Here is a 21,930-nt window from a genome sequence, read left to right on the forward strand (position 1 = left end):
GAAAACGAGTGATAAGAAAATTGGACATCAGTGTATTAACTGGAAACCATTATACTGAAGTAGAAATGTTTCCCATAAACGTTTAATACATTGTTTATAACAATTTAGCACAGAGTGGCATTGTCAAGTGCACCATGTACCATGCTAGTACTGACAGCTTATTTTAAGCTAGCTCTAGGTAACTTTACATCCCCTTTCTATTCTTAATGTATTCCCAAACAAAAAATATAAGAAAAAAAAGGATTAGAGTTAAGGATATGGATACAAGCACCTGAGCTTCCTTAACCCCTTCGTTCCCCTATAGACGTACCGGGACGTCCAAAAAACGGGGATTTCCTGCCCTCCGATGAGGCACAGAGACGCTACGATCTCTATGCAGGTCTGTGAGGACCTGCATAGAGATCACAGTGTGATCGGTGCAGGGGGATCGCGGGGAGGGGAGTGAGAGAGATGGTCCTGAAACGGAAAAGCTGAAAAAAAAAAAAGTTATTTCATTTAAAAAATAATATTAAATAAATCATTAAAATAATAATATAAATAATACAAAAAAAAATTATAATGTGAGCTGTGATGTCACTGTGACATCACTGGCATGTTCAGGAGGTCCCTAGGAGGACCTCTTACCATTACTGTGTAAAAAAAAAATATAAAAAATACAAAAAATGTAAAAAAATTAAAATACATTTTTTTTAAAAAAAAATATTTAAAAAAAGACAATAAAAAAAATTCTTAAAAAAACCTTACATCCCATTGCCCTAGCATAACATCTAGCCAGTATAACCCTCCTGCCCCCGTTCACAACCCCCAAACCGGTTAAGCCATAGGCATAAAAATTATACAAAATTGTACACCTAATAGTATGCTCCCTGGTGCTGGGAAAGTCTGGAAAATCTATATAAATTAGGTATTTCTGAAATCAGGACACCTGAATTGATAAACTTGGAGGGGATTTTCCATCACTTTACCTAATTTTGTGAGGATTCAGAGGGAAAATGTAAAAAAAAAATTTGTTTATTTTTCTAATCTTCGCTAGTTTTTACTAAATTTCTCATTCTAAATTTCCAGCTAATCATCCAACTATGGTATCAAACGAAAGCTCTATCTCTCCTTGAAAAAACAATATAAAGTTTACATGGGTACACTATTCACAGGAACAGAGAATAATTGCTAAACCGACACACCCCAAAAATGGCAAAATTGCTCTGGGCTTTGAGGTACCAAAAACCCCTGGGATTGAAGGGGTTATAATGATGACTCCATAAAATCAGTTTCATGATAACAATAACAATAAACAACAATAGGATACAACCTAAACCTTGGTTTTTACCCTCATGCAGGCTTCCTATACACATGATTGTGGAACCTTAATGAATGAGGAAGACTGTGATACACTCATACCCACCAAACATCTGATCTTCTAGTAAAAGGGGATTCGAGTCCCAAAGTAGGACACTAGAGAAACTTACATTCAGTGGTGTCTTGTATTTAACATCTTACTGGAACAAATAACTGTTCTTTAATGTCATTGATGTTGCTATCATTTGCACATTTCATCAGATGGATGAAATTCCTTTCCTGGAAAATAAATTGTAAACCTAATGCCGTTTTCATACGGCAATGTATAGCTATGGAGAAATAACTATTTTTCCAGTGTGTAAGGTTACATGAATATTTTATATCACACTAAAATGCATAAAACCTAGATTTAATTTAAACTGACGTTTACAGTGTACTTCCCGTACAGACCAGTACAAAGCCAACTTGTTTTTTTTAGCTTTGATGTTCCTGTAGTAAATATGATTTTCTAAAGGTTTAGTGGGGAGAAAATAATAAAGGTTCCTTTGACACATACTGAATGCCACAGAAGTCTTCTTTATTTCATTTTCTGTGTGAGCTTTTTGGAGTTATTTGGCAGTGAACTGTTTTACATTAAGAAATATTTTTTCATATTCTAATCTGTAAACCAAGGATAAGTAGAAATAAAGTGCTTTGGTCAGCTGTCTTATTTAGTTATGTGGCAAAAGTACAGTTAATATAATTTGTAGCCTTTATTTACAGTTTAGTTTATTTAATCATTAGTGCCCTTGCAAGTAATCAGTTTGTTCTCAGGAAAACAAGAATAAGAAGTGTTTTTGCTTCACAATCATTATTTCAGTTAGAAACCCTACTAATTTACACATATTACTCCCATACCTGGGAACTTCCCAGGGTGGTCTACCAGGAGCTCTTCTCTTCTGGGGGGAATGGCTTTGTGACGGTCAGGGTTCGATGGGTGTGGGACTGGCCTTAGACAGTCCTAATTAGCCTTGGGATAGGATTGGAAATGTGGACATGTCTTTAGTCCTGCTTGAGCCAGTAATATTTATAACAATTGCTATTATTTTACAGAAAGTTAGGTTTCGGTTCCAAAGTTTACTTCCATGAAAATTGGAAGATAGCATCTTGAAATAAGCAGTTATGTGTTATGGTAAACATTTCTTGGTAACATTATATGAAAAATACTATTCATATCATTTATTATATAAAGTAAAGAAAATGCTCTTCAGATCGGCTGTCTTTTTAATGTGTTCACTTGGCTTAAATATTGCTTTTGTTACACTAATGATAGGTGTATAAACATTTGATGCAAGTCAATTGCTTAGAGTTGATAATGCAAGGACATTTACATTACATTGTATTACTTTTGTTTAGATTGTGCCAGCAGATTCTGTAGCACCATAAAAATAGTGTACTTTTAAGCATTCTGTAGAAGCAGAAGAGGGGCCTGGTCTTGCAAGCTTACAATCTATTAAGTGGTTGAAGGCAAAGTTAGTAGGAGAGGACTGCTTAGGTGAAGATGAGTTAGGTTGTAGAGAGGGCTGTATGGAGAATCAAGCAAGAACAAACCGTAGAGAACAAACCGAACTTCTGCTGTTATCTTACAAATAACTATACTTTATTTAGTTTCTAGAAAAGAAATCATCTATTTGCACTGATATGATACAAAATGTAACGTAGCTTTGAATAGCAGGAACAGGCGTCATTTATGTAATTTCATTATCATTTGACAGCCCTTAAAATGCTTCCAAAATGTGTTTCTTTGATTGTTGAGATGGGAGAACTACCATTTAGAACTGAATCTGTAAAAAAAAAAATATAATTCCCGGGTGACATCTGTAAAATTCAGCACTGGTAATTTGTATTAGCCACACTTTTATTTTCTATAAAGCTACATGTTTCAGATCCAGTAATACACAACAAAATTGCACCTTTTTTGTACGATCTTATTTTTTCATTATTTTCTTCTCGGAAATCTGCAGTACAGGTAATAGCGAAACTTTTTGGGGTAAAATGATATGGCATATAAACATATATACTTACCAGTAGTATACTTCATATTATGTCAAAAATACAATTTATATATTTTCTGGTCTTTTGATGTTTGGAGTCTGATTGTCATGTTAGCCACAATCTGTATTATATGAATGAAAAGAATCTGTTTCTGTATACGTTGAAATATTCTGTTGAAAATTAATTTTTAAGTTGAAATCCTACCAAAGCATTTTTTGCATGAAAACAGATGAAACCGATGAAATAATAAATATTTATATATGTTATCTGACCTCAAGACCATAAGAAATTAAATATAAAGAAAATCCACATAACAGATTAGTCTGTGGTAGACTTGTACATTTGTATTCGTACAAACGTTATTTTTAACAAAATTCCCAGTTCCATACGTTTGTCCGAATCTCAGATAACAAAAACAAACAAAAATGAATGGCAAAATCTCTGAAATTTCACTTGTTTCCCACGTTTTGCCATCATTACAATTTATTTTGGTGCTCTTTAATGAGATAAAGTGGGAAGGGACAGTGAGTAGGAGGGTATCTATAAATGATAGAGGTAGCCAAAAAAAATTTATAAGTGTGATGATGCCATTTTAATTTCTCAGTAGCAGCCACAGAACATTAGGAGTTAGAAGTGTGTGACAGTCAATGACAGAGACTGTTGAAGCTGAGATTGAGGCTCATCTACCATACTGTGTCAATAGTGAAGAGCTTAAAATTGGGGTGGGGTGGATTGGAGGAGCTATACAACTATAGTCAATTTCTTTGATTTATGAGGACTGCAACAGAAGAGTTTTTCCCTTTTAGTGTAATAATTGATTGATTTATTTTTTATCAACAATGTAAAATAAACTAAGGAGCCAATTATGCCATAGTAATATACTTATACTACCAGCAAAACATTGGATAACAGAAAACAATAAATCATTAATATTGGTGACAAATTAGGCAGGGCAGGAAAGAAATAAGTCATTCTTTCATATAAAAAAAAACAATAAAATAAATTCCTTTCAATGGCTAGGAGTGGATCTCATCTTATGCCATTGGGACAAGAGAATCTCAAAGTCTGTACTGTTAAAGAGGTACAAATGTACAGATATGTACAGATACATGTACCCCCACAGATGCCTGCAAGGCGTGGCTCTGTACAAGCGCAATGCATCCCATTAGCAAATTTGGAGCATTCAACAAACTCACCATTATGGCTGGTGACTCAATAACTTTGATATGTTAATTTCAGTGTTTACTAGCAAAATTGCTTCCTCTCCAACTAAACGTTTAGTGGCTATAGCTAAATGTTGCCTTACATTTCTTGGCATTTTGAAAAATTAAGAAACACACCTAAAAATACTCTAATTACTATATGCAGATGCCCTGCATAAAATATAACATCACGTAACAGAGTTTTACAAAGGTTTTACAAATGTGCTTTCATCACAGTAGAAACCAATGGAATGATCCAATCAGCAGGAACATTCCATTGCTTGCCATTATATCAGTTTCTTAAAATATTTTTTAGGAACAGATTTTCTAGTTTATCTCTTTACAGTTCACTACCTTCTATAAGAAATATAGCATCCTTTAGTAAATTTTGCTGTCTGATTATAACAATGTCTTGATAATCCAGTGGGGTTCCTGTTTGTTGTATTTGAATTGGAATGTATTATGTAAGTCTATTGGAATTCTTGTAGAATTTTGAACTCTTTACATTTTTGATGCTTAGTTTTGTTGTTGTAACACCATCACGTGTAAGTGATGTTGTCAAGGTTAATGTATGAACATAGAGCGGGAGATGCTGTCTCTTGCCAGGCACCCATATCAGGTGGTCTGCAGTAGCAGATAAGCAGTACCTCCTATATTGAGGCAATAGCACAAGGGTGTAAAATAAGGGTTGAGCAATAGGCGTAATCATGAACCGTCCAAATGGTCAAGGCAGGTACCAATCGAGAAGAGTATATCAATCAGATATAAAAGGCAAAGACAAATTGGGCAAGGGCAAGCAAGAGGTCACATGTCCGGTAATCCAAAGGAGACGCTGTAGCACAGCAAGGAGGGTAGATCTGGAGACTGGAGTCCAAGGACACACAGAGGCCAAAGTTCTGGAACACTGGAGCAATGTGGAAGATGTCTGTCTACAGTACATATCTCCACACTGCTAAATAAAAAGGGCAAATAGTAAGGCAACAACATAACTCTCCTGAGTTTGAAAACAGTCTGAAACACAGTGTTTTTATGTCTGAAAGTGGAATCCCGTACATCTCAACTGTTTTGATCCCTCAGCAGCCTACAGCACATTAGGACCTTGAGATGGACCTACCAAACGAGGACCACCTATTGTGGCAGTGAGGTATCATGTTTTAGGAATTAAGTAACTTTGGTACTCTATTCTGTAGTCTGGAGATTGTTATATACTGGAGAGCCTTTTTCAATTAATTTGTTTTGAGTGTATAGTGCAGGTGTTCTTTGTGATGATAGAAGAATGGCTAATGAAAGGTTTCTAGAAGGAAATAAGGTACCTTATTCTGGTCTTATTTTGCAATGCACACTCAAGGCCTCAAACTTATGATTCACATGTGTATAGTGGTACATCAATGCAAAGCCCTCAAAGCTATGATTCACATGTGTATAGTGCTACATCAATGCAAAGCCCTCAAAGCTATGATTCACATGTGTATAGTGCTACATCAATGGAAAAGTATGCATATATTTTTTGTTACACACTTTTTTCTTATTGTTGCCCTACCTTCAAGTTGCAGTTCCCATGTGTTCCTCTTCTTCGAAATATTTCACCAGTAATAAAACACCGGTTGGTTTATTTGCCAACATTTGAAAAAATACTTTCAGAGAATTGTCATGTCAACCTGTTGCTTTGTCCTTGCCAGTTATCTATGCCAGTAATATAGCTTTTCATCATAATGAAGTCTTATAAATATATAATGAGTAATATTACATAGGTTCTACAGAATAACAATATTTTGGTAGATTGGATCATTTTGTTGTTTCAGAACTTTCAGAGGTAAAATGTTTTTTTGTAATCATTATTTTACTATGTAGGCAAAAAGACAGTTGATCATGTGGGATTTGGTGAATTATGCAGTAAACATCTGTGCATTTTAATTCAAAGGGCATTTGCTTAATTGCACAATGTTTTTGGTGTTTTTCAGAATAGCGGAGCAATACTTAAAAGACAGTGTACTGGGCTAGTTTATTATTTCTTGCAGGATTAAACATCATTTACTTTAAATAACATTTGAAATACAAACACACAGAAGAAAGCCCTGTGCTCAAACTCCCATCACTCTTGGGCGGCAGCAATGGCTATAGTATTCATCAGCCCAAAATACACAGAACAAACACCAAAAATAGTTACCTGCGCACTATCCCAAATCCCTATGCTTATTTAGACAAATGGAGGCTTTTAGTTTCACTCCAATGGCCATTTAAAGTGGAAGCTCGTCTGCCACGTCACGGCAAACTTCTTAGGCGAGTCCTACACTGAACAATTCACCTTGCTACTTTGAGCTAAAGGTAAAAATATCTAATGAGACAGAATGAGGTGTAATGAGACCTTTAGCTCAAAGTAGCAAGGTGAATTGTTCAGTGTAGGACTCGCCTAAGAGGTTTGCCGTGACGTGGCAGGCGAGCTTCCACTTTAAATGGCCATTGGAGTGAAACAAAAAACCTCCATTTGTCTAAATGAGCATAGGAATTTGAGATAGTGCGCAAGTAACTAGTTTTGGTGTTTGTTTTAAATAAAATTCAACCACAAATAATTAATATAGAATTATTGTACACCTATAGATGCATTTGAATATATTTTAAGAAATGAAAGGTATATATTTTTTCTTAAGTTTAACCATAGATCACAAAATTCAGGAGTAAGGATAGTTTAAAAATGCATTTAAATAGAGTCTACTGCATCTGTCTACTAGGACACACTCCTACGAATGGTATTATAATAACGCATAATAATATGCGTAACAGATTTGATAGGATTTACACATAAAAATTAAGTTTTATTAATAATACATACAAATGTAAACTTGCTGTGTAATTTATTTTAGGATCATTATCACTACATTATTCTCTTTTATAATTAATAAAAAATGTAAATGGCTACTTAAGGAATATTACATTTTATCTCACCAATTCACTACCGTTGCACAAACATCAGCTAAGCTTAAATGTTAAAACAGACACAATAACAGCAATGAGCAATCCCATCCACATGTATACACCAACACATACAGCATATTCTCTAAGAGCCATCCCAGTATTAGGGAAATCTGACTGTAGCATAGTGAAAACAACATATTAATGACAGCTTATGATAAGTAAGCGTAAAAAAAAAAACGAAAAACAAATTCACTACGAATAAAAATATCAATTTGTTAACAGTCTACGTGTTTGTGATATAAAATGTTCTTTCTTGAGGTTCGAAGTAGCAGTACTGCAATGTTCCTGCATGTTAATATAATGGAGATCCAGTGGGAATACTAATTATTCCGTAACTACAAAATACAAAGGTCACTTGACTGGCTGAGGAGAATGAAAAAAGGGGTGCTGGAAATTAGGGCTTTAATCATGTAAACGACAGCTAGGTGGCTGGGAAATTTAATAGATGTATGCACAGATATTCATAACCTCCTTATTTTTAACTTTCTCAAATTACCTGTTACTCGTAGGGATGTTGTAACCCTTCTCATTTCCCATTGCACATTCTGTCCATATCTTTGCTGCGATAGCTAAGGATGAGGCGTTACTTTGCCAGCTCCCTGGTCCTATGTTCAAATGTATAGATCATTTTAATGTATTTATTCTCCTCTACCACACCCAGACTAATCTCAGATTAATGCAATATTTCTATTGGTGATCCCTCAGCCTCTGCTTTCTCTAAACTGTTGCAAATGTACACACTTATACATACTCACGCTAATTTACATACATATACATAGATACATGTGATGGCACTATATAGATATAAATATACATACTTGAGTACACAAGTCTCTGAAGAATCACATCAAAGCATTGCAATACATTAAAACATATTTGTAAAATGTACCGACTAGTGTCAATAAACTAATTTGTTCCCTTTCTGAAATGACAACATCCGGAAGCTTTCTGGTCTTAGCATTAATTGATTCTGCAAGACCGTAAAAACTCATATCACTCAAACATTTTTTAACATAACATTACTAAATAATACACTCAATTCATTTTGCTAAATGTAATTTAGAAAGGAAATGAAGTATTTTGTGTTAAACCACCAGTTTCTATTCATTTTGACACCTGTTAAAAACTAGACTTGTGCATTCGTCTTCGGGCAAACATGGAAACGAACACGAAGAGTGCGTTTTCGTGTTCGTTCCGAAGACACGCCGAAGAGAAGACGGCGGCAGTAAAACGTAGGCGAAGACGAAGACACACACCACGAAGATCTTCGTGATTGTCTTCGTCTTCGTCTACCATTCCCCCTTCATCTTACCTTGTCTTGTCTTCGCGGCTTCGCGGCATCGCGGCAGTTCCCGGAAGTGGAAATCCGCAGGTTCGCCGTCACGGGTTACAGGGCAGTGCGAATGAGCCTATTGGTCGCCTGCAGGGACCTCCTCTGGCATCAACCAATTGGTTGATGCCAGAGAAAGACCCTGCAGGTGACCAATAGGCTCACTCGCACAGTCTTTGTAGCCCCTGACAGCGAACCTATGGATTTCCGCTCCCGTTAACCCCTTCGATGCTGCGTTATCTAACGCAGCATCGAAGGGGTTAACGGGAGCGGAAATCCATAGGTTAAAGGGCCGTGCAAGCGACCAATAGGCTCACTTGCACGGCCCCTTAACCCTTTAAAAAAGTTAACCCCTAACTAATTGAACAGGGAGGGAGACCAGTGGCATCGGCAGCGCCGATGCCACTGCTCTCCCTCCCTGTTCAATTAGTTAAATGTCCGTACGAGCGACTTTATTGGTCGCTCGTACGGACATTTAACCCGGCACAGACTAACTAATTGAACAGGGAGGGAGACCAGTGGCATCGGTCTCCCTCCCTGTTCAATTAGTTAAAGACCAGTGGCATCGGCAGGGCAAGTTGCAGCATTGGGGTGTTAAAACCCCAATGCTGCAACTTACCCTGCCGATGCCACTGGTCTCCCTCCCTGTACAGAGTTAAATGTCCGTACGAGCGACTTTATTGGTCGCTCGTACGGACATTTAACCCGACACGGACTAACTAATTGAACAGGGAGGGAGACCAGTGGCATCGGTCTCCCTCCCTGTTCAATTAGTTAAAGACCAGTGGCATCGGCAGGGCAAGTTGCAGCATTGGGGTTTTAAAACCCCAATGCTGCAATTTACCCTGCCGATGCCACTGATCTCCCTCCCTGTTCAGATAGTTAAATGTCCGTACGGGCGACTTTATTGTTCGCTCGTACGGACATTTAATTAATTGAACAGGGAGGGAGACCAGTGGCATCGGTCTCCCTCCCTGTTCAATTAGTTAAAGACCAGTGGCATCGGCAGGGCAAGTTGCAGCATTGGGGTGTTAAAACCCCAATGCTGCAACTTACCCTGCCGATGCCACTGGTCTCCCTCCCTGTACAGAGTTAAATGTCCGTATGAGCGACTTTATTGGTCGCTCGTACGGACATTTAACCCTGCACGGACTAACTAATTGAACAGGGAGGGAGACCAGTGGCATCGGTCTCCCTCCCTGTTCAATTAGTTAAAGACCAGTGGCATCGGCAGGGCAAGTTGCAGCATTGGGGTTTTAAAACCCCAATGCTGCAATTTACCCTGCCGATGCCACTGATCTCCCTCCCTGTTCAGATAGTTAAATGTCCGTACGGGCGACTTTATTGTTCGCTCGTACGGACATTTAATTAATTGAACAGGGAGGGAGACCAGTGGGATGTGCCGGGTAAGTTCTAGCATTGGGGTTTTAAAAGTCTGCACGAGCGACCAACAGAGTCGCTCGTGCAGACTTTTAAAATCCCAATGCTGCAACTTACCCAGCAGATCCCGCTGGTCTCCCTGTTCGATCAGTTAATAAATGATAAAAGAACAGGGAGACCAGCGGGATCTGCCGAACAATTACGGCACCAGGAGTATAACAGTCTGTACGAGCGACCCTATTGGTCGCCAGCAGGGGGCTCGTCTGCCATCAACCAATGGCAGACGAGCCCCCTGCTGACGACCAATAGAGTTGCTCATACGGACATTTAAACTCCTGGCGCCAGAGCGGCTTTAACCCCGTTTTAACCCCTTAACCGGGGAAAACGAAGAAAACCCGAGCACGAAGAATGTCCGCGAATATTCGCCCGAAGAGAAGACAGGACCAGGCGAATATTCGCGGAATACGAAGTTTTTTTTTTTGCCGAAGATGAGCACGAAGACGAACACGAAGAGCCCCCTGGTGCCCAAGTCTATTAAAAACTAGGTGCTACTCACTTTGGCAATATAAATAATGTGTTTTTAGTAAGTGGAGTTTATTTCATAAAGAAGCTATAAGCCTAGTTAATACTGAAAAATGTGACATTGTTTAGGAGGAATAATAATTAAAACAATTAAGTTAATTATTTGTTTTGCTAAAAATAATAATAACTTTTATATGTTTTCTGCTAAAGCCTTGATGTATTATTGGATCTTTAAGGGCTGCATATATTGTCCAAATAGAACTGTAAAAAACCATGTCAAGGCAACCAATTTATTTTAAACCTTTTTTTTTGGAAAAAATGTCTTACCAATATCTGGAATATGGGAAACATGTTGAAATGATATAGTATATTCCATGATACTGCCCATGTGTTGTGTGTTTGGTTCTTGTGCCGTATGTACATTTAGTTTAATGAGATTTAGTGGAGCACAATAGATCTGATGTTTTCAAATATACGTGCAAAACACACACTGCGTATTGAATTTCTGTAAGAGCAGGGTTTTCGCTGGTTTGGATGCAGCATATACTTCATTCATACTTCATTGTTCTGTGGGGTCACTGAATTGTATTTTTCCATCACTGTTGCTAGTTAAGGTTTATTCAGGTAATTGAATTGTGTTTGTTCAGAGGAAGCTCATTTCAAAATTGATAAACTGGATGCATTTTCTAGGGAAAGTAAAAAAAATGATATAATAAAGAAGCAAACATTGTTTTAATTGTATGTTTGGTCGTCCAAGTTTACTCGCCTAAGTCCTGTGATGTCAGCACCTGGGACTTTTAGTATTTAAGACAGGAAGCAGGAAGTGAGCTTGCATATGCAACTTCCTCAATGTACCTGCCAATAATTGCTGCACTTGGAGTTGTGGATATTTTTCTTAATACGTTTAGAAAGGTTGCCCATTTCCACCATCTGTCTTTATCACTTTCCTTTGGAAAAGTTTGTGTCAGGTACAGTAAAGGAAGGATCCCAGTAGCAGATAGAAGACTGGAACCTCTTCTGCTACCCAGAGAAAAACCTCCAATGATATAATATACAAGTACAGGGTCAGAGGTACCAAAGGAATAAGGCAAACTCGTAGTCATGGCAGTTAGCAAAGGATCATTGAGTGAATACCATGAACAAGGTCAGTAAACTAGTTCAAAACACAAGGGAGATTGTAACCAAGGAATCAAGGAATCTTGGTTACTTGGTAATAGCAACTTCGGTAGGGGCTTTATAGTAATGTTTGGTACCAATCTCTATGTTTGCATCTTATTACATTATATCTAGGCTCCTGCATAACATTGGGTGTTAATTTGTTGCTTCTAGATGTGCGTATTGCCATTGAATGTTGTGGTTACACTACCTAGTGAATGCATTTTGTGTCTACATTATTGCTCTGTAGAGTATACCATATTTCTGTGCAACTGCTAACAAGAATAAACAGCATGCATTTTTCATGGAGCATATGTTTGACTGTAACTCATGCTGCAGACAGTTGCTGGGTCGTTTGACATGCTAATGCTATGGCAGGAATAATGAACCAGGGAAGCCAAGAGGTACAGAGGCCCCAGTTGGTTTTATCCCTCAGCAACATATTTCAAACAGTGCATTGTTTACTACAGGAAAAATGAAGAAGTAAGGGGTAAGGGGCAGCTTTTTAAGGGACAGGGCAACCTGAACTAAGGGGCCTAGCCCAAACCCCAGACCATCATCCCTCCTCCATCAAACTATACAGTAAGCTCCAGTGGCAATGTGCTTTATACCATTAAAAGCCAACACTTGACATCGTACAATAGTTATATTCGGCTTGTGTGCAATTCCTCGGCAATGGAAATCCATTTCATGAAGATCCTGACATGCAGTGTGTTTGCTAATGTTGCTTTCAGAGGCAGTTTGGAACTCTGTAGCGAGTGATATGACAGATGACAGACTTTATTACACGATACATGCTTCAGCACTTGGCATCCTCACACTGTCAACGTATGTGGTCTACCACTTCATGGCTAAGCTGTTGCTACTCTTCCACTTCATAAGCAGTAGTAGCAGTTACAGTGTACCTGGGCAGATCTAGCAGAAATGTTTGCAAAATGACTTGCGGCAAAAACTGGCCACATTTAAAGTCACTGAGCTCATCAGTGTGACTCATTCTACCAGTGGCCGCTGGTGGGTAATTCCAATGGGGGTTCGCGCCTTGCGTTGTTAGCCCCACCTCCCCGCTCGCGTCAGTCACTGGGGAGGGCGGGGAGACTCCGGGCTGGGAGGTGAGTGTGTTGGCTGGGAGCTGACGGCTGGGAGCTCCTCCCAATGGGCGGCAGCAATTGAGTAAGTAGGGACTTTCTTCTATCGCACGTGCGCTGCAGCAGTGCGATAGAAGAAAGAACTATGAACAGGCTGCCTGTGAATAGCTCTTTCTTGCATAGGTAGGCTACATCAGGGGACAGGAGGCTTCATATTAAATATATAAACATAATAATAATAATAATAATAATAAACATTATAATACAGTTATTATTTCTATTTTATTTAGATAAAAATGGATTTTTGATGAATTTTGCAATTTTTTTTCTCCTTTTGCGCTTGGGTTCACGTACGCATGTGCTCCTATGGAGGAGCCTCCACTGCATTCTACTGCTATTGTTTGTCTATGGAGATGGCATGCCTATGTTCTTGATGTTATATATCTGTTAGCAACAAGTGTGGCTAAAACACCTAAACTCAATAATTAGTGGTGTCCTAGGTATTCAACAAAAGTTTGCAGAAAATAAATCAGAGAATATAATCCTTTGCTACAGCCATACCCTACAAAACAAGGTGGTCATAGTCTTACTATTGTGTAGCAAACATGGACATTATATCACGCACCATATCCCCATGTTATTTTTACATTCACAAAATGTATTAACTGAGATTGCCTTTCGATCTGTAGTCATCGTGTTTTCCAAGAGTTGTTTGTTTGCTTGCCCTGCTCTGTTTATCTGTGTCCTATGATACTGGCTTTGATTGTGTTAATTAATAGACTAAGCTTGTGTCTTTGGATACTTCCAGCAACTCATGGGAAAAATAGACTTCCAGGCTAAGTATTTCTACACCACAAGATTAGCTAGAGACTACTGAAACATTAGTAATGCTAAATATATTGACAGTTCTACTAATGACACTTATTCAATCTGCAGTGCTTCTAGAAAGCAGAGAAAGAAGGCACTACGTACAATACTGTTTATATGTCTCCAAGTGACCACCTCTCAGAGAAGAGTATGCAGCTCAGGCTCTTTCATCAAACCATGCATCATATTATAATATTTATAATGGCAATGTAATGGTACCTCATTAATTAGTAATGTTGGGTAATCAGCTCCTTTATGTTGTTATCAACCCATACGTACCAAACATTATTCAGATTCTGGATGCTAAGCATCACATTAACAACACAAGTGTCCCTCTTTGCCCTTTTGAAATGTTTGGGGGGTATGCAGTTTTATGAACCTCAAGGGAAGGACCTCTGGTATGCTTTGGATTCTGTTCTTGAGTAACTGGCTTTACTGACTTTGGTCCTGAAAATTTCATGTCAGAATCATTTGTAAAATGTTTAGATATCTAGACAGCAAGATGCTCTGTGACCTTTGCTATACTATGAAATAGCTTAATTAATGCATCCGCATTACAACATGAAGACTCACAATCTATTTATTAAATCTTGTTTCAGTGGTTGGAAGATGTTATGCAAGACCAAATGTTGCCACAACAACAGCATTGTTGTCCTCGCTGACAGTACATTGTATTAATTGTCAGAATATATACTGTATTATAATATAGATTTTGTTTTATACGCCAGGTTACCTGCAATTTTATATACCTTGCAAATATGTGCAAGGTATAAAATATATAATATATATTTATTAAATAAATATTTATTTTTGTTGTTTTGCAATGAGAATGTTTTTCAAGTTTTAATATTAAATATAAATGTGAATTCATGTTTTGTATATTAAATATCTACACATTGCCTCACACATGATGCCACGCATGGACAATTTTATCAATAATGTTTTTTTTGGTAGTACCAATTTATAAAGATGTCGAGGGAAATACCTTTGTAAGAGTTACTGCTGCCTCAAAATGTATAATTGTAAGTATATAATTACAATACACCAATTATACTTTTAATCATATCCTATCGTTATATGCACTTGAAATAAATTAGGGTTACTTGGAGAGTCTCTACAATTTTGGCAAAGTTCTCTGTGCTTGAGATCAAGGGAAAATACGGTAATATAAATCCATATACAATACTGAACATGCTTTTAGGCTGCTTAATCATAATAGTATTAGCACTTAATATGCATATCTGGCCTAATATCTCTACAATATTTTTTTATTTAAAAAAAGAATAATGCGAGAGGAACATTTTTTTTGTTGACTTTTTTCAAACCCTTAATTTAAATATTGCCCAGGTCTAACTGATTACACAATGATGAGCTATAATTATTATATCTAATGTAATACGTCTTTTGCAATTTAAGCTTTTGAGTAATGTTATAATCCATTATATTTAACTCATAACTATTATTTTGATGTTTTATGACAGAGCTCAATGAAAAATTAATGTAAGTTGATACAAACAAGGTATTGTTCCCAGTAATGAAATGACCTATAAGTAGTCCCAACATAAAATAATGATTTCACTAATAATCTCTGCATACCATCATAATGGTTTTTATCACCTAAAGAGGTCATCCCAGGAGACCTCAGACTAGCACAGCTTTGTAGAATCATTTTGTCTTTTTATTGCTTTCAGAAAATCTGATTTTACAGTTCAGAGAGCACAAGGAAGGAAAAGAAAATGATGTAGCAGTTTTGTATTGCTCATTCTGCATACTCTATACTTGATGATCCATTATATGCAAAAATCTACTTGTGTACCCACTGAAATGTCAACATTTTACATAGAGGTTCAGTGGTTGCAGAGTAGTTTCACATTTGTTAAAATATTCATATTGTCATTTTAAACAAATTTATAGACATTTACATTCCCCTTCCCTTCATTGTAAGTCTTGCACCTTTAACTGTACGCGTACAACTTCAGTTAAAGAGGAGAGTCTTGTGTTTACAGTTTAATGCAGATACCTCCACTACACAGTTGGAAAGGCTGTTGTTCAGTAAAATCCAAGCAGCTTGTCAGTATGGTAACCCACTGTGCAAAAATTATAAGAGACAACATGCTGTTAAAAGATCCTGATGCATGCTGCAGGGATCATCAATGCCACAGGTGTCGTCCCACTCTAAACCCCTGTCTCACTAGAACGTGAAAAGAAAAAAAACTTGTAGACCACAACTTCAATCACACTCTTCCTGAATGGTGAGGATGATGGTTGTTGTAGTCCAATGCAGGTGGACCAGAGGTACAAAAAGGTTGCCATACTCGTGAACATATGCCATGAACTCCAAAGTGCATTTAAAATGAACATAGGGATGATACGGTCCCTTAAAGTGAGAGAGTGGAAGAGTTTGGTGTGGAAGAACTTGACTGGCTCACAAAGAGCCTTGACCTCAACCATATCAAACTCCTTTGGAATGAACTAGTATAGGGTTGCGAGCCTGGGCTTCTCATCCAACATCAATGCCTGACCTCACAAATTCTTTATTTTGAGAAATCTCACAGAAACACTCCAACATCTTCCCAAAAAAGTGGAAGCTGTTATAGGTGCAAAGAGGGGACCAACTACATATTTATTTCTATGTATTTAGAATGTGATGTCATAAAAGTCGCTGTTGGTGTAATGGTCAGGTGTCCTAATACCTTTGTCTGTAGTGTATGTTGGAGAGAAAAAAACGGAGATAAATTCAGAGAAAAAAATCTATACATCTCTAGCTAGTCCCTAAGAAAACCCATCCACCAGCCTGCCTTGAAGTCACAAGGTTTGTATCGATCTGGTAGCAAATCTTAAACCAACACAGCATTTTAACCGTGTGATATCATTTGTATTTTGGATTCTGTGATGCCAGATATTAACAGCACTATGGCAGGTATATAGCCACTTGTAAATGCTGGTTTCATGGCCTGCATACGCCATTCTAAATACTGACCTTCAGACATATTTGTTTATTAAATAGCAACTGTCACATTCTGGATTATTTGTAAGCTTCATTTTTTTAAACCTCTATATATAAATCATACCTTTTCCCCTTCTCTCATTGCTTATGTATAAAATACCAAAATGTTGTTTGTTATTTTACTGCAACATCAAATTTTGTCTTTGTCTTGCCCTATGTTATTTATGATCATAGTTCTACATACGATATTTCTTATTATAGGTTTATTAATTTCGTTTGTAGTTGAAGGAAGGAAATACTTGTCTCCTCCACTCTCATTCACACCTAGACTCTATATAATTTTACATAAACACTGATTTACATATGCACACACTGTCACATATACATAAAATACATTTTATATTATAGAAATTTTAAGACTTGGCAACCATGTTGATTTACGATTGAATAGTACCGTATATTTATATTTTAATATATTCAGTCATTACCAGACATAGGCAGTTTCAGAAATGAACTGCTCTATTATTAAATGTAAGCAGTTTTAGGAAATGAATGCCTCTATTACCAGTCATGAGCAGTGTCAGAGAATTACCCCCTCTATTACCAGTCATTACACACATACATAGTCACACAAACACAGTCAAACACACACAGTCACGCATATATCACACACACACAGTTGGTTTCTTACCTGGTGCTGACTGCAGCTTACACTGAGCTCCATGTATGGGAGGGAATCTGAGAGTTGAGAAGTCTATCCTGGTTGGCTGAGACCTCCTTCACTCAGAGCTCTCTGAGGGGACTGTACCGGGCTATCCAGGCATGTGGTCAATATAATCCCCTGGTGGACTAGTGGAGAGCTGTTGCTGTCCTGGCAGAGGCTGCATCTCCTACTACCTCATACTATGCTCAACTTTTGAGAGCCAAGTTATGATGTCATATCCTTTCACTTACCTCCAGAAGGTGGCAGGTAACAGAAAATGCCTAAAGGTGACAGGTAGTCAGAAAATGCCTAAAGGTCTGCATTGACAGTGGTACTCACCTTACACTTCTCACTCTTCTCTCTTATCTCCAATAACATCCCTGCCACCAGTTAAGTAATGGTTCCTGGATGATGTGCACCAATGCTACACATGATTTAACATTAGATTTTAATGCAGTGTCCTCTTAGAGGCCATGGGAAATTTAAAAATGATTTGTAAAAAATACCCTGGCAATGCCTTATATGTCTGTCCTAGCAGAAAAATAAAAGTATGCTTCATTTAAAAATGGAACATTTTAATAAAAGTTAGAATAATGAATGTGCTATATGTTTTTAGTGTTTGTAGTGCATTATACAATTATGGTTTTATCACAGATACAAAGGGTTCTCTTTAAGATATAAGACACAGAACCACCAAGTGTTGACCCTTACTGAACTTTGCTTACTCTATACTATACCTGATCTGCCACTCCAGCTTGAAGCTCTAGCTGCATATGCGTGTCTGCACACTGCGTGAATATAGAAATATAGTGTGCGGCCTCTCATATCCAGCCATCGGCCACATGTCATTGGTGGCCGTTGGGTGTAAAAGTGCAAGGGCTGCCTCGTCATCCCCAGACTTTTATTGGGTCAACACAGAAAAATATGTAAAGTTACATAAGCTTTCTTCAGAAGAAATCACTGGGCCTATTCATATTAAATATTTGTCTCTTTTGTCTTTCACAAACATGCCCTGTATGATACAATGCTAAAGCCACCCACAAGGGTCTTGGTCCCTTTGACTTCTAAATGGTTTTGCTTTATGCTGAGGTGAGACGTTATATTAGGAATGTTCACTTGGTGTGTTTTAGACAAGCAGTCATTTGCGCTAGCAGAAACTTGTTGATACCGAGCCATTTTACCAGCATAAGTATGGCTTCTTGTCAAACCATCTGTTCTGGGATTGTGGAGCTTGTCCGTATTATAACAAATTCATTGCCCTCACAAATAACATTATAGATATTAATACAAGTCTTGCAATATGTATTAGAGTTGCAGTGTGTTTGCTAAAGGCAGACAATATATATTGTGCATATGTGTCCAAGTGACAAATATTGTATTTCTAAGCTTGAAGTCTCTACTAAAACTGTCACATTTACTTGCTTATTGTGTATAAATAGCCTTTTAGTATTATCCTCCAAACAATAATGAACAATTTGCAGTTTTTTTTACATTACCTCTGTTCTCTGACATTCCCTCAATGCCTTTTCTACAGTCACTAATATCAAGTGTTGATCTCTGTATAATAGGGAAATCAGACCAAAACTTGAAGGACATAGCAGTTTACATGCATTTTGTGTAGAGATAAAATATTGTATGTATGTGTATATATGTACATCTATATAGTAGACTATACTATATATTTTAAAAAAAACTTTTATCACACAAGTGGAAAATGACAAGGATATATGCATTAGGACTGAACAACCTTCCAGCAGAAGAGGTTAGTAAGGGAATGTAAACATACGTGAGATAGACATAAAGGTATCCTGAATCTGAAAGCAGGAAACATGGCAGCCTAGATGGGCTGAATGTGTCTTTTCCACCATCAAATTCTGTGCTACTCTGTATGTGATGGTAAACAGATGGTTGTTTGCAAAAAGCGTGACTGCTTAGGCCTTGATCTCTAAAACACAGAAAATGATCCTATTCTCAACCCAAATATTTCTGTGACTACAAAATAAACTTCATCACAAAAATTTAAAACTAAAAACTAATTTCACAACAATTCCTTTATATCTATGGGGTGGGCAGGTGGGTGGTCAGCTCCTATCCACACAATAGATCCCTCCCTTTCGTAACCTTAAATGTCTTAACCTGGCAACATTGTTGCACCCCTCAACTATTCGCATGCCCTTAGATTTTCACCCTAGGCCAGCAGTCATATTCCCTTTCCCTAACGGTCCACAGGGCCCATTTTAGTGTTTAAATGGGAGGAATCGATAGGATGTGTCTCTGCATGGGTGGCATTAATAACCATATTGCTTGGTATTAAGGAAGCATACAGTTAAAATCAAGGTCTATGAGTATGATATAGATGTAAATACCATACAAGAATGTGCATTCACTTTCAAGAGACTACTAGCTTTTATGATAAGGGCATTACTCTTTGTTCCTAAGCATGCACTGTCCTAAATTATTTACATGTAGTGTTTTCCCAGTGAACAGCGCTATGGAATGCATTGAACACCTTATGTTTAGCTGAAAATCCGAAATTACCCAAGATAGTAATTTCTCTTTTCAACCAATAGCATTTAATAGGTTATTTTTTTTTTGCAGAGTTTGTTTTTCTTTGTCAATATGCACAGAAAGATATTGAATGCTTATTAAAAATGCAAATGCACTGTTATCTTGCCCAAACACTTAATAGTGGATTAGTAGTGATAAGAAGTCTTTCCTCCTACATTGTTTTATAAATCTCACAGCTATGTCAGGAAGGTGCTGCGGTTGGCGCCAGGGTACACTTTGGCTGATGCAAGCACCAATGTGATTCTCAAAGTTTTAGCTCTCTGTAGCATGACATTAATTAAATCTTTTTGACATTGCCACAAATAAGCACAGGACTGAAAAAACATTATGCAGCTTACCTATTCTGCTATTATGTAGTAAGATCTTAAACAATGAGCTGATCCAGTGGTGCATTTACAAAGCTGAATACAGCATATGCAAACATTAGTCTAAGAGATTGCTGATTGATGGGGATACTGGTGTACTTGTGGTATGTGAGACCATATCCTACATAAGGGCTGGAACCTTTGGGTCTGGGGGGCAGATAAAGCCAAGTGGCCGATGAGGCGCACATACACACTGTAGCACATATTTACACAAATACTCATGCTAACACACATATTTACACTAACACACACTTACACATAATCACTCTCCACTAACACACACTCTTCTCAACACACATACACTCTCACTCTTACATACATACATAATTCTTTACCTCTTGATCTCTCTCTCCCTCTCTTTAAAGTCTTATCATGTATCTGGGGTTTGGTTCAGATGTTGGTTGTGATACATGGTTTGAAAAGGGTTGAGGAACTGACCTACAGGATTGCTATATTGTACCAAAAACTAATACTATACATAAGTAATATGAGATCATGTGATCACATTATTTCAATATATGCCTGTCATCCACTGCTAATGTTGTTGATTATGACAGCACCGTTTGAATAAATATTAGCAACTTTCCTTTATTCATATAACTCCCATTTTTTCATTGTTTATTATTCATAAGAAAGGGCAAAATAATTCTAACTTTACATTTATACATTGAGATGTATCCATGCAATGGCACCTGCCAAAAAATCACATTTACATATGTTGTTGTCAGCTATAAATTATGTTTAAGTTGTTAGTTGGAATTAAAAGAGCAAATTATCCTCATAAATATGCATTTTATGGTCTCTGACTAAATGATAGATTCTTTTAAAATGTCGCCTATTAGTAAAATGTCACTACTTTCAATATGTCATTGCTTTCTGCTAGTAAAAACATTTAAAATACAGATAGCAACATACCCTACAGGACATTCTTTAAAAAAGTGGGTATTAATGTCAGTCGAAAGAGAAAGCTATTGAGGTCTTATTAGGCTATAGGATCCTTTAACATGCTATTTTTTCCCTGAAAAAATATGATTGCTATAATTTATTAATTTACTAAAATAACTTGATTCCATTGGAATGTAAGCAAGTTTGGGTTCAAACATTTTTGTGTTTATGTTTTTGTTATATTTGTCCCATTAAGCAACATTGGGAGTACATTTGGGGACTTAACAGCTGTTGTTCCAAGAAGGTGTTGTATAATGTGGCTTATATATGGGTTTCTGCTGAAACATTTCTGCTTAGCATTTCGGGTTGTTGAAACCTCTGATTTCAGATGACCAGAATCTGAATTTAACATTTTTAAACTTTTGTTGAAGGCATACTTATGTTTAATAACCCCATACAAAAAGTAAACTGGTGTCATACGAGCCCAGATATCTACTGTCTATAATAATTACAATCATATTCTAAATAAAAACATATTCAATGCAGCATCAAATCTGTGAAATAAACACAGAGAGAATATTAAATATGTTTGTGTTTAAAGTAACCAATCTGAATAAT

At 37.2% G+C, this 21,930-nt stretch overlaps 1 protein-coding gene across 2 annotated transcripts in view; it reads left to right on the forward strand.

The window, feature by feature from the left end:
• The window catches only part of CTNND2 (catenin delta 2), a 396,723-nt gene that overhangs the window by 183,042 nt on the left and 191,751 nt on the right, over nucleotides 1–21,930 (forward strand). The window lies entirely within an intron of this gene.

Source organism: Spea bombifrons, chromosome 5 (assembly GCF_027358695.1).
Source record: "Spea bombifrons isolate aSpeBom1 chromosome 5, aSpeBom1.2.pri, whole genome shotgun sequence".
Classification (NCBI taxonomy): Eukaryota; Metazoa; Chordata; class Amphibia; order Anura; family Pelobatidae; genus Spea; species Spea bombifrons.